We start from the raw sequence: 13,764 nt of genomic DNA, 5'->3' as shown, positions 1-13,764 counted from the left end.
TCCTCTCTCGAATTTCCTCTTCCAGTAAAGCGGCCCACTCACTTTTCATAAATGTCTGTTCCCACCACTTAGATTTGACCTGTCATTCCCCTAGTTTCTGGGCCATGCTACCTGCCTTCATTATAGCTCTTTAGAAACCTTGGTGTAAGTACTGGATCAGCCATTTTCTGGCTGTAGGGCTTTAGGAAAATTATCTTTCTTACACTTCAATTTCCTCATGTGTGAAATGGGGAAAAATACAGCACCTCTCTCCTAGGGTTATTATGAGAATTTAATAAGATAATATTTGTAAAATGCCCAGCATGTAAAAAATGTCTTCAAAGTGTTAACTAATGCTATTGCTAAGATCATTTTCATTAGCATAATTCCATGAAACAGTCTTACAATATGAATCAGGAAGCTTGTGATTTACTCTCAACTCTTTCAAAACTAGCTTTACGACATTGGTAAAGTAACCTTCCCTTTCTGTACTGCCATCTGTATTCTAACATTTTTTCCCTAATTCTCTGATTTATTTTTTCCTTTGAATTTCCGTAACATGCATCTATACTATTCACGCAACAGTTGTCTACCTTGTGTCATTAACTCTTGTTTTTAACATATGTGCCTTGTCTCCTAACCTATCTTGATGATGTGAGTAGAGGCTATGCTTTGCACCCTTAGCACTTAACATGTCTCATACAGCTATCTTCAGTAATAGAGACTGGAGTACCAGACCACCTTAACTGCCTCCCAAGAAACCTGTATGCAGGTCAAGAAGCAACAATCAAAACTGGACATGAAACAATAGACTGGTTCAAAATTGGGAAAGGAGTGCATCAAGGCTGTATATTGTCACCTTGTATATTGTTTATTTAACTTATATGCAGAATACATCATGCAAAATGCTGAGCTGGATGAAGCTCAAGCTGGAATCAAGATTGCCGGAAGAAATATCAATAACCTCATATATGCAGATGACACCACCCTATAGTAGAAATCAAATAGGAACTAAAGAGCCTCTTGATGAAGATAAAAGAGGAGAGTGAAAAGCTGGCTTAAAATTCAACATTCAAAAAACTAAGATCACGGCATCCAGTACCATCACTTCATGGCATATAGGTGGGGAAACAAGGGAAACAGTGAAAGACTTTATTTTCTTGGGCTGCAAACTGCAGATGGTGATTGCAGCCATGAAATTAAATGGTGCTTGCTCTTTGGAAGAAAAGCTATGACAAACCTAGACAGTGTGCTAAAAAGCAGAGACATTACATTGCCAACAATGGTCTGTATAGTCAAAGCTATGGTTTTTCCAGTAGTCATGTATGAATGTGAAAGTTGAACCATAAAGAAGGCTGAGCACTGAAGAATTGATGCTTTCCAATCGTGGTGCTGGAAAAGACTCTTGAGAGTCCCTTGGACTGCAAGGAGATCAAATCCAGTCAATCCTAAAAGAAATCAACCCTGAATATTCATCAGAAGGACTGATGCTGAAACTTCAATACTTTGGCCATCTGATGGGAAGAGCTGACTCATTGGAAAAGACCCTGATGCTGAGAAGGATAGAAGGCAGGAGGAGAAGGGGACGACAGAAGACAAGATGATTGGATGGGATCACCGACTCAATGGACATGACTTTGAGCAAGCTCTGGGAGATGGTGAAGGACAGGGAAGTCTGGTGTGCTGCAGTCCATGGGGTTGCAAAGAGTTGGACATGAATGGGGGACTGAACAACAACAAAATGATCATGTTTACTTCTTTTTTGACTAATATTTATAGTTTTATGTATGAAAGTATGAAAACTTATAAGAAAAGGTCAGCATAATTTAGCCATGCATCCATGCAAGCTGTTGCTTCAGTCATGTCCAACTCTTTGCAACGCTATGGACTGTAGCCTGCCAGGCTTCTCTGTCCATGAGATTCTCCAGGCAAAAATACCGGAGTGGGTTGCAATGCCTTCCTCCAAGGGATCTTCCCGACCCAGGGAAACCCGGGTTTCTGGCTTGGCAGGCAGATTCGTTAGCATCTGAGCCACCAGGGAAGCCCAATTTAGCCATAGTTACACAAAATTAAGTCTGGCAATATCATTGATATTAAAAAATCTTTATTATGTCCAGGTAGAAAGGAGAAGGATCTTTCTGCTGAAAGTGAGAACCCATCCCCCTCCTAAATGCACACATGCACACGTGTATGTATACATGCACATATATTACACACAAACACACACATACATACCACACACCACACACTACCATGCATGTGCACTTGCCTCTCTGGATGACCTTGTCAGGTGTCTAATATTTCTAAGTCTCATTTTAACTGTGCAATGAGAGTAATAATTGTACCTTCTTCATTGGCTAGTTGTGGGGTTCAAGTGAGAGCCTTAGGATAGTGCAAGGTATATGACTAGGACTCAATAAATGCTGCACATTCAAAAAAAATCAAACCTCAGAACTATTTTTGGCAGAAGGCTTTAATTGCTTGATGTACAAAAACCCTAGAAAAGTGTTGGATTGGAGCCACCAGCAGTTTGGTGCCTTATCCTATTTTTGCCTCTTTTAATGCCCTGACAGGCTCTTGGGGCTAAAATGAGCCCCGATCCATCTGAAGCATTCTGGCCTTCACTTATTAATACATCATTTTGACCTTTCTTGGTTCCATTTTAATGATATATTGGAAAGACGCTTAAGATATAGGACATCAGGAGTATTCTTGCTTCCCACAGAATATAGTGCAGAAAATATAGTGAATATTTTTAATGCAAATTTCCTCTCCATCTTCTCCAAATTGAAAAGTAATTTTTCATGAATTGTTTTATTTTCCATATCTCTATAGGCAAATTTTCCATGTCTTAATAAATCATCAAATTAACATATCAACAAATCTAAAACCATGTCATAAAAAGATTGGATCTGAATATATATTTCAGCATTCCCTATGTTATGTGAGTAAACAGAGTGAAATGGCTTTACATATGCAAACATGATCATTATTGACAAAGACAAGTCAAGATATATAGAGTAGGATTTCTTAATTGACCTTAAAATATTTTTGCCAATAATTTTCTTTCTATCTCTTCTGTCTGCTTTTGATTCTCTTAAAGGTTTAGTGTGGACAAATTTTTAAGGAGACCACAAAACTCTGAAGAGCTGCCATTTTGCATTGAAGAGACCCTTTTTCTGACTTTGTATTCTGTGGAAAGTTAATATGATTCCAGGACCAAATCTGAGGAATTACTGACTGTTTTGGGTCAAGACATTATCTCTGTAGAAATCTGTATATAACTATGTTTAACAAAATATCTCCAGAAGATATCTGTAAAAGTGAGAGTTGAACTAGGTGATTTTTGAAGTCTTAGTTATTTCCAATGTGTTAGGGGAAACGAACAGTGAAAAACATGTATTGAGCACTGTGTTAGGTATTTCCATCCAATGACTTGTTTAATTTTCTTGACAGGCCTAGAAGGCAGGCAGTTTGCTTTATATATAAAATGTCTGAGGCACTGAGAGGTGAGCAGTTTACCAAAGGCCATTCATCTCGTAAGCAGCTTGCACTTGTCTCCAAAGCTAATGAAAGGAAATACTATCACAGATTTTTGTAGTATTTCTACTAAACTTCAATAAATAGAAGAACAGCCCATTTTTCTGTCAAAGAGACATTCTTATCTAGGGTCTGCAGTAATTTAGTTAAGACTAGATAATATGACTTTTAGAGCTTTCTATGGATTTAAATACACGTTCACAACTTCTCATTTACTAAAGTCACTTTCATGATACCACATGCATTTTTCTCCTTACCAGAAAATGGTATTATTGATCCAGAAAGGACTTCGGCTCCTTCACAAAGACTCCACACTGTATCTGCCAGAAATTTGCTTTCTTCCTTTTTTCCTCTTGGTGGTATCTATGCCACTGTAGCCCCAAGTCTCAGGTGTGCAGCTGGGAGGATCACAATCCCCTGGGAGGAGAGTTCTTATTTCTCTGCACAACCTGTGGTTAAAGGGATAGCAACATATAAGACACAGTTTGAGGAGGAGGGAGGAAATGCAGGAGCAACCTCCTCACAGTTCAGTGCCAAACAATGGCTTAACTCTGCCACTTAGATTGAAAGTGAAAAGTGAAAGTTACTCAGTCATGTCTGACCTACCCTTTAAGACCCCATGGACTATACTGTCCATGGAATTCTCCAGGCCAGAGTACTGGAGTGGGTAGTTGGTCCCTTTTCCAGGGTATCTTCCTGACCCAGGAATTGAACCAGGGTCTCTTGCATTGAAGGCGGATTATTTACCAGTTCAGCTACCGGGGGGAGTGGGGGTGGGAAGCCCACTTAACGGATTATCATCATCCATTGAACTGACAATATCAAGATTCATACTACTCAAGTGGACTATATTATCAGGACTTCTTGACACGACTATTGAATAACCCAGGAGTATTGGGGCATAATGGATCTGGCCTGCAAACCTGCCCAAGGAGAGCCAGAGAAATCATACTGGAACTCTCAACTAACTAACTAGAGGAGATTATGAGAAATCCTCCAAACTCTTGACTTTCATTGAGCATTGACTGTGTGCTACCACAGGACTAGCCGCCTGTCCTAATGTTACCTCACTAGAAATCATCCTGAGACAATGTCATCGATAGTTTGAATATAAACTCTGCCTGCCTGTGCCTTGTTGAATGTCAATTATAGGTAACAAGGATTGGATTGCATGAAGTCTGTGCCTAAATGTTGCTTTTTGGTGGCAATGGTGGTGACAGTAACACTTTTCACCTTGTGTTTTTTGGTACCTCACGTGATATCCAGAAGGCAGTATATCTTTTGGGCTCAGACATGAGCCTTGGTCGTTTAATAAATGAACTCCTTTAATAAATGAACTCCATTGTGGTAGACTGAATAAAGCCTCTCCCTGAGAATAGGTGAATATGTTACTTAAGTGGCAAAAGGGACTTTGCAGATGTGATTAAGTTAAGGATCTTGAGATGGGGAAATTATCCAGATTACCTAGGTGAGCACAAGTGTCCTTATAAGGGGAAGGCAGCACCTGGGCAAGTAGCTAGGGGTAAACAATGACAATGCTCATTAGGAAGAGGCATCTTTCTCCTTTGCTCATTCCATCTCCCCGTGGGAGCTCTGATATAATACAGCTCACTGCAGGTTGAGCTGCATGAACAGCTTCTTAGAAGAGGTGGGTCTTGAACTGGGCTTTGGAGGATGGCAAGACTATAGGTAGAAAAGAGAGCTTTTAGTGGTTAGAAGGAGACTACAACATGGAGAAAGACATGGAAGTAATAATGAGCAGGCCTAGTCAGGGATGGTCAATAGACAAGTTCCTAAGGCAAAGCTTTCTCTTAGGGAATGGTGGATGACAATATTGAAAAGGTAAGTTATGTACAATACCCTGTAATGGCCTGCATGGGAAAAGAATCTAAAAAAGAATGGGTATATATATAACAGATTCATTTTGCTGTACAGCAGAAACTAACACAAAATTGTAAATCAACTATCCTCCAATAAAAAAAAACTTTTTTTGGTCCAGCTTAAAGCTAAAATTCAGTCAACATACTGACCTTCCCTTCCATCTCCTGGGGTGCAGTATAGAAGTCAGAGGGCTAATGTGTCATCCTGGAATCAAAGAACAGAATCATGGTTATTGACATCATCCATGGTACTCCTGCTGAAAGGTGCAACTGATCTTTAATCCTTGCAACCCTCACTGATCTTTAATCCTTGCACCCTTCTGCTTCATCCACTGTGAACTGTCCCCATCACTCTTTGCTCTATAACTACCAGAGTTGAAAGGTCCTCTTTATAGTCCTGCCTGCAAGTCTTCCACCTCTTCTCAGCACCCCTCTTGGAACACTTTTAGATGCTCTTCTATGTCATGTTGGGGTGCTAGGGACATCTAGGTCTTCTCTTCCACACCATCATTTCTTTTTTACTCATCTGTATATGTGAGGGCACATTTCTATATGGAGATGTACAGCTTTGTGGGCTTCTTTCCAGAAACGTGTCATAAGACCTTTCAGGCTGTGGCTCCCTCAGACTTAACGTGCACTATTGGAATGTGTGTGTGCGTGTGTGTGTGTGCGGTGTTCTGTCCGGAGTAGAGAGTCTTTTCATGGGCAGACACACTGCCCACTCTCTAGTTAACCTTTATCTTCTTCAGGGCAAGAATAAAGGTATTTACACATTCTTGCCATCTTTTCCCACCCTATGTTCTGAGTTATCCAGAGTCTTTAGTTCTTCATATGCATAATTAAGCTCCTGGACACATACAAACACCACAATGAATTATTAAAAAATGCACAATGATTTATAAAAGCCTGGCTCTTCAGTTGAAAACCTGTTTTCAATATTACTGATGCTGATAAGGGTTTTGAACACATTTTGGATCTGAAAACAACCTCATTTAATATCTGCAAATGCCATCCAATTCAATCTTTAAAAAGTTGCTGAGGAAATAGAAAATAGCTGTGAGTATATTTATAAAAAAAAAAGATTCAGTAAATAAATGGGGCAAAAGTATTCTGAATAATTTATGTAGGTGCCAAATGAAGGAAGTGGAGCTTAACTTCCCTCCCCTTGGGTTTAGGCTGTGCTTAGCAATGTGATTTAAAGAGCAGAGTACAGAAAGTATCTTTATAGTGGAGAAAGTTTGGAAATGGCACCTTGACCAGGTGATCAAGGTTAATATCATCAGTGACAAGTCATGTTAATAGCATGCACCCCTGATATGGTACGATGAGAATGGCACTTTACCTCTGCAGGCTTCCTTCTCGAAACCAATAACCCCAGTCTGACCATGGAATAAACATCAGACAAATCCTGATTCTACATTCTACAAAGGACTCAACCAGCATTCTACAAATGACTCAACCAACACACCTCACACCTCAAAACTGTCAAGGTCATCGGAAATAAGGAAAGTCTGAAAAACTGTTACAGACCAAAAGAAACTAAGAGACATGATGACTAAATGTGATATGGTTTCACTTACAACATTAAAGTGATCTTCGAACAGAAAAAGGACAATACAGAAAAACTAGGGAGACCATAATAAACTGTGGAGTTTAGCTAATACTAATGTGCTAAAATTGGTTTATAATGGGACAAATATGCCAGGGTAGTGTTAGAGGTTAACAGTGGGGAAATTGGGTGACAGGTATATGGGAACTCTCTGCGCTGTTTTTGCAACTTTTCTGTAAATAAATAACTATTCTAAAATAAAAATTATATTCAAGGAAATGGGATAAAGAATGTCTTAGATCTCTTACTTAAAAAGTACTGTATGAAAATCAATGTGGAAGAGAAAATGATGTTGATTGTTTCCAATCTGATTCCAAGGATTGAGAAGTGGTGCAGTGCCCAACTTGGCTACATCAGTAAGTAATTGTGGTAATTGGAGAATTGCACAAAATATTTTTCTTTTAAAAAAGAGAGATGAGGAAATACAGGTAAATAAAAAATAGAGTAGGAAAGCAAGATACAAACCAGAGTGAGAGAAACAGACAAAACACATGCCACAAAGACCTATTTCATTTGCTGGAAGTGTGCCAGTTTGGCAAGAGCTTTCCCTAGAGGGGAATATGATCAGGCGCATTTAGTGTCCATAAAGGTAACACAGACCAGTTGTGCAGAAAAATCTCACTTTTCCCTGATACTGAGACCAGAGGGAGAATTTTCTTTTGTATCTTACTGTGACCATCATCTTTACTGTCATTCCTATAGTAAATTCAACAATGAGGTTTCTCTTTAGTTCATTTCTGTACCCATTTCTGTACATACAGTAAAAGCAAATACTGTGAATGTTTGGGAGTAGAGTATTAACAAACACAGAAGTTAAGAGCAGGTAATCAGCTGGGATGAGGGTTAGATTAGTATCTTTCAGAAAGTCAAGCATCCTGGTAAGGACCGTTATCAACTCCACATAGAGACAGGCCAGGGAAGCAAATAATCATCGGACACTAGAATGTTTTATGCCCTGTGCTAGGAACTAGGGTGTCACAGGTGAATAAGATGTGGATGGTACCTGTTTTGGTGGGTATTGCATCCTGGCTGAGAAGAGCTAGTACACATGTGACATGTGAACAGGTTTATAGAGAGGGTAGCCCTAGTGGTGGGGGTGAAGGAGATGTGGGAATCAGAATATATTTATGAACAAGAGTTATTTAGTATGGTTACTCTGGTGGTGTTTAGCAAATGTGTAGGAAGTGAAGATTCCAGATACACTCAGGAGTTGGAGGCATTCCAGAGGTGAAACAGAAAGACTGCTTGGATATTGAACTCTGTTTCTGGCTCATATGAACTTCATCTATTAGTCAAGACCATTTTGGTTGGAAGTGACAGAACCCAAATTTACACAGCTTGCGGGAAAGGAAGTGCTTGTTAGCTTGTTGAATCAAGAATGCACTTATCAAGCAAACGATAGGAAGACCAGGGTACACCTGGGCCTTGGGAAACCAGAGACTCTTGAATGTCATAGGAATCTGTACTTTCCTTTTCTTGTCTCTATTTCGTTGTGCAGTTATTGTTGTTGTTTTCCATTTCATTGTTGTTTTGTGTGTGTGTGTTTCATTTATTTTTGTTTTTTTTTTTGGCCTCGCCTCTGGCTGGTGGGATCTTAGTTCCCCAACCAGGGATCAAACATAAGACCAGGGCAGTCTAGATCACTGAATCCTAAACCACTGGACCACCAGGGAATTCCCTCTCTGTGTGGAGAGATTGTTTTATTTCCCTGAAAACCGGCTTTCTCCACTCTGGACACTGGCCTTTGTTAACTCTAAGGTTTTTCATCTTAAGATCTCTGCCACTCAAGAGATTGACTATTTATTTATAATTTGAAAAACTCTGGAGAAAAGATTTGGGTTGGTTAAGAACTAATTAATAGAAGCCAAGGTGGGGATGGGGTCAAGGAAAAACATGAAATGTATCCTGATAGACATATAGTTGAGGGGACAGGCTACTCCAGGAAGATGGTTGCTGGATAGACAGTTTTAGATATCTGTCTTGCTTATTAAATTCTTACTATAACAGCCTCAAGGCCAGAGCTGGGGATATGAGACAGTATTCAATATTCTCTCTCAGGAATACCCCTGCCCCTGCAAAAATCAGTAGTTCCTGGATAACCTGCTCTCAAACTCCACCTCTCACATGTTCCCTCCTGTTAGTACTTTCATCCAAAATTTGGGACGAAGTTATCCAACTGTGATCTTGGGACCCATTTGGCTCCTTGAGCCTCTCTGAGGCCTTTGAATGTTTCTTTTGGACTTTAAGAACTGAATTCTCCCTCCAGCAAGGAGCAGCATGCACTCTATGCTTTCTTACTTGGTTATTCAGGTGTCCTGTGGGAGCCTCTTGCAGTAACTAGGAAGGCCAGGTAATAAGTCACCATCATTAGATTGCCACCAGGCCTCTAATGATTCTTTTGGAAGGACCAATATTTCTTCCAGTGATGATAAACATCAGGGACCTTGTTGTGCAGTAGACCCCAGGGAGTATATGGACATGCAGCTTGGACCATTGGCTGAGACCTTAGGGAACATACTCCATCCCTGGTGAGTGAGGGAATACAGCAATTGTAACCCATAGGTTTCTAGGGGACATTGCAAATCATATCAGAATAGAAAATATACACTTAACCCCTTAGGTGAGCTGTTTGAATCGAAGGCTAAGAATGTTGAATTGCTCCTCAGGGATAAGCACACCAATCCAGATGCTAGGAGTCTGTTTCATCTTCAGAGATTTCTTTCATTTGGAAATCATTCACATAGTAGTAACAGCTATTTTAACATGAATACAATACTTCATAATTTCCTGGGATCCTATGTGCTATTATTTCATTGTAATCTTTACAAAACTCTTATAAAGTAGGCACTAGTAGTACCATTATTTTACAAATGAAAACTGGAACTTTGAGAGGTTAAGTTGTTGCCGAGGGCTAAGGATTATTTTAATGCTTGATTAAAATGTGACCCTTTGACAAGACTCCATTGTTGGGGGACTTCCAAGATGGCAGAGGAATAAGACAGGAAGATCACCCGCCTCCCCACAAATACATCAAAAATTCATTCGCATGTGGAACAACTCCTACAGAACACCTTTTGAATGCTGGCAGAAAACCCCAGGTTTCCAAAAAGCAAGCCAATCTCCTTAGAATGAGGTAGGGCCAAAGATGAAGATAAAAAAAGAGACAAAGGATTTCAGGACAGGGACCTGCACCCCTGGGTGGGTGTTGTGAAGGAGGAAAAGTTTCTGCACACTCAGAGTCCGGGGTAGGGGTTTTGTGGGGAGCTTCAAAACTTCAGAGGGGAATGCAGCAACAGTTGCTCAGAAGGCAAAATGGAGAGAATTCACCGTAGAGATGGTTGCTGAACAGCACTTTCCAGCTGAGAAAGGGCTTGAACTCTCGCACCCATCACGGAGAGCTGGGGCTGGGTGCTGAGGCTCAGGCTCATGAGGGGTGGGGGTTGGGGAAGGGACCACAGGGAGAGGATTGGGGTTGACTGCCATGAAGATACACTGAGGGGGCAAATGCGACAGCTGGGGGAGTGCAGGGAAGATACAGGGCCTCCCAGAGACAAGAGATCATTGGCATCAGGGCCCTTTAACTGCCCACTCCCAGGCAGCAGCTGTATTGTATACCCAGTGGAGGCCGCTAAAACAGGCAGAAGTACCAGCGGTGGAGATAGACGTGACTACAGTTTACAATCCCAGAGAGGGACATGTAAGTCACTAGCCACTGCCAAAGCCAGGGAGAGAGCCTGAGGCAGCAAACAAAATGCCACTGCTGTGGTCTTGAACCCAGAGGTGGCAGCTGCCACCAAACTGTGAGCAGGCACCTTGTACAGAGCCTAAGCAGCTTAGCTCTTCCAGTTTAGTTCAGTTCAGTTTAATTCAGTTGCTCAGTAATGTCTGACTCTTTGCAACCCATGGACTGCAGCACACCAGGCCTCCCTGTCCATCACCAACTCCTGGAGTTTACTCAAACTCATGTCCATTGAGTTGGTGATGCCATCCAACCATCTCATCCTCTGTCATCCCCTTCTCCTCCTGCCTTCAATCTTTCCCAGCATAAGGGTCTTTTCAAATAAGTCAGTTCTTTGCATCAGGTGGCCAAAGTATTGGAGTTTCAGTTCAGCATCAATCCTTCCAATGAATATTAGGGGTGATTTCCTTTCGGATGGACTGGTTGGATCTCCTTGCAGTCCAAGGGACTCTCAAGGGTCTTCACCAACACCACAGTTCAAAAGCATCAATTTTTCGGCACTCAGCTTTCTTTATAGGCCAGCTTTCACATCCATAAATGACTACTGGATAAAACCATAGCTTTGACTAGATGAACCTTTGTTGGCAAAGCAATGTCTCTGCTTTTTAATATGCTGTCTAGTGAAAGTGATGTCGCTCAGTTGTTTCCAACTCTTTGTGACCCCATGGACTGTCGCCCACCAGGCTTCTCCATCCATGGAATTTTCTAGGCAAGAGTACTGGAGTGGGTTGCCATTTCCTTCTCCAAGGGATCTTCCTGACCCAGGGATCAAACCTGGGTCTCCTGCATTGCGGGCAGATGCTTTACCGTCTGAGCCACCAGGGAGTCCCCAATATGCTATCTAGGTTGGTCATAACTTTTCTTCCAAGGAGTAAGTGTCTTTTATTTATTTATTTTTAAAATATAATTTTATTTATTTTAATTGGAGGTTAATTACTTTACAATATTGTACTGGTTTTGCCATACATCAACATGAATCCGCCACAAGTATACATGTGTTCCCCATCCAGAACCCCCCTCCCTCCTCCCTCCCGGTACCATCCCTCTGGGTCGTCTCAGTGCACCAGCCCCAAGCATCCAGTATCGTGCATCCAACCTGGACTGGCGATTTGTTTCACATATGATATTATACTTGTTTCAATGCCACAGCTGCAGTCACCATCTGCAGTGATCTTGGAGCCCAAGAAAATAAAGTCTGTCATGGTTTCCACTGTTTCCCCATCTCTTGCCATGAAGTGATGGGACCAGATGCCATGATCTTAGTTTTCTGAATGTTGAGTTTTAAGCTAACTGTTTCACTCTCCTCTTTCACTTTCATCAAGAGACTTTTGAGTTCTTCATCACTTTCTGCCATAAGGGTGATTCATTTGCATAAATATCTGAGGTTATTCATATTTCTCCTGGCAATCTTGATTGCAGCTTGTGCTTCATCCAGTCCAGCATTTCACATGATGTACTCTGCATATAAGTTAAATAAGCAGGGTGACTATATACAGCCTTGATGTACTCCTTTCCTGATTTGGAACCAGTCTGTTGTTCCACATCCAAGTCTAACTGTTACTTCTTGGCCTGCATACAGATTTCTCTGGAGGCAGGTCAGGTGGTCTGGTATTCCCATATTTTAAGAATTTTCCAGTTTGCTGTGATCCACACAGTCAAAGAATTTGGTGTAGTCAATAAAGCAGAAGTAGATGTTTTTGTGGAACTCTCTTGCTTTTTCAATGAGCCAACGGATGTTGGCAATTTCATCTCTTGTTCCTCTACCTTTTCTAAATCCAGCTTGAACATCTGGAAGTTCATGTACTGTTGAAGCCTGGCTTGGAGAATTTTGATCATTACTTTGCTAGTGTGTGAGATGAGTGCAATTGTGTGGTAGTTTGAACATTCTTTGGCATTGCCTTTCTTTGGGATTGGAATGAAAATTGACTTTTTCCAGTCCTGTGGCCACTACTGAGTTTTCCAAATTTGCTGGCATATTGAGTGCAGCACTTTCACAGCATCATCTTTTAGGATTTGAAATAGCTCAACTGGAATTCCATCACCTCCACTAGCTTTGTTTGTAGTGATGCTTCCTAAGGCCCACTTGACTTCACATTCCAGGATGTCTAGCTCTCAATGAGGGATCATACCATCATGATTATCTGGGTCGTGAAGATCTTTTTTTGTATAGTTCTGTGTATTCTTGCCACCTCTTCTTAATATCTTCTGCTTTGTTAGGTCCATACTATTTCTGTCCTTTATTGTGCCCATCTTTGCATGAAATGTTCCCTTGGTATCTCTAATTTTCTTGAAGAGATCTCTAGTCTATCCCACTTTATTGTTTTCCTTTGTTTCTTTGCATTGATCACTGAGGAAGGCTTTCTTATCTCTCCAAGCTATTCTTTGGAACTCTACATTCAAATGGGTGTATCTTTCCTTTTCTCCTTTGCCTTTCACTTCTCAGATATTTGAAAGGCCTCCATTTTGCCTTTTTGTATTTCTTTTTCTTGGGGATGGTCTTGATCACTGTCTCCTATACAATGTCATGAACCTCCTTCCATAGTTCTTCAGGCACTCTGCCTATCAGATCTAATCCCTGGAATCTATTTGTCACTTCCACTGTATAGTCGTAAGGGATTTGATATAGGTCCTACCTGAACGGTCTAGTGGTTTCCTCTACTTTCTTCAATTTAAGTCTGATTTTGGCAATAAGGAGTTCATGATCTGAGCCCCAGTCAGCTCCCTATCTTGTTTTTGCTGACTGTATAGAGCTTCTCCATCTTTGGCTGCAAAGGATATTATCAATCTGACTTCGGTATTGATCATTTTGTGATGTCCATTTGTAGAGTCGTCTCTTGTGTTGTTGGAAGAGGGTGTTTGCTATGACCAGTGCATCCCTTGGCAAAACTCTGTTAGCCTTTGCCCTGCTTCATTCTGTACTCCAAGGCCAAATTTGCCTGTTACTCCAGGTATCTCTTGACTTCGCACTTTTGTATTCCCTATAGACCCCTATAATGAAAAGGATAACTTTTTTCTAG

This window comes from Oryx dammah, unplaced genomic scaffold, assembly GCF_014754425.2.
Source record: "Oryx dammah isolate SB20612 unplaced genomic scaffold, SCBI_Odam_1.1 HiC_scaffold_2, whole genome shotgun sequence".
Lineage (NCBI taxonomy): Eukaryota > Metazoa > Chordata > Mammalia > Artiodactyla > Bovidae > Oryx > Oryx dammah.
The sequence above is the reverse complement of the archived record's forward strand: the minus strand, read 5'-3'. Positions refer to the sequence as shown.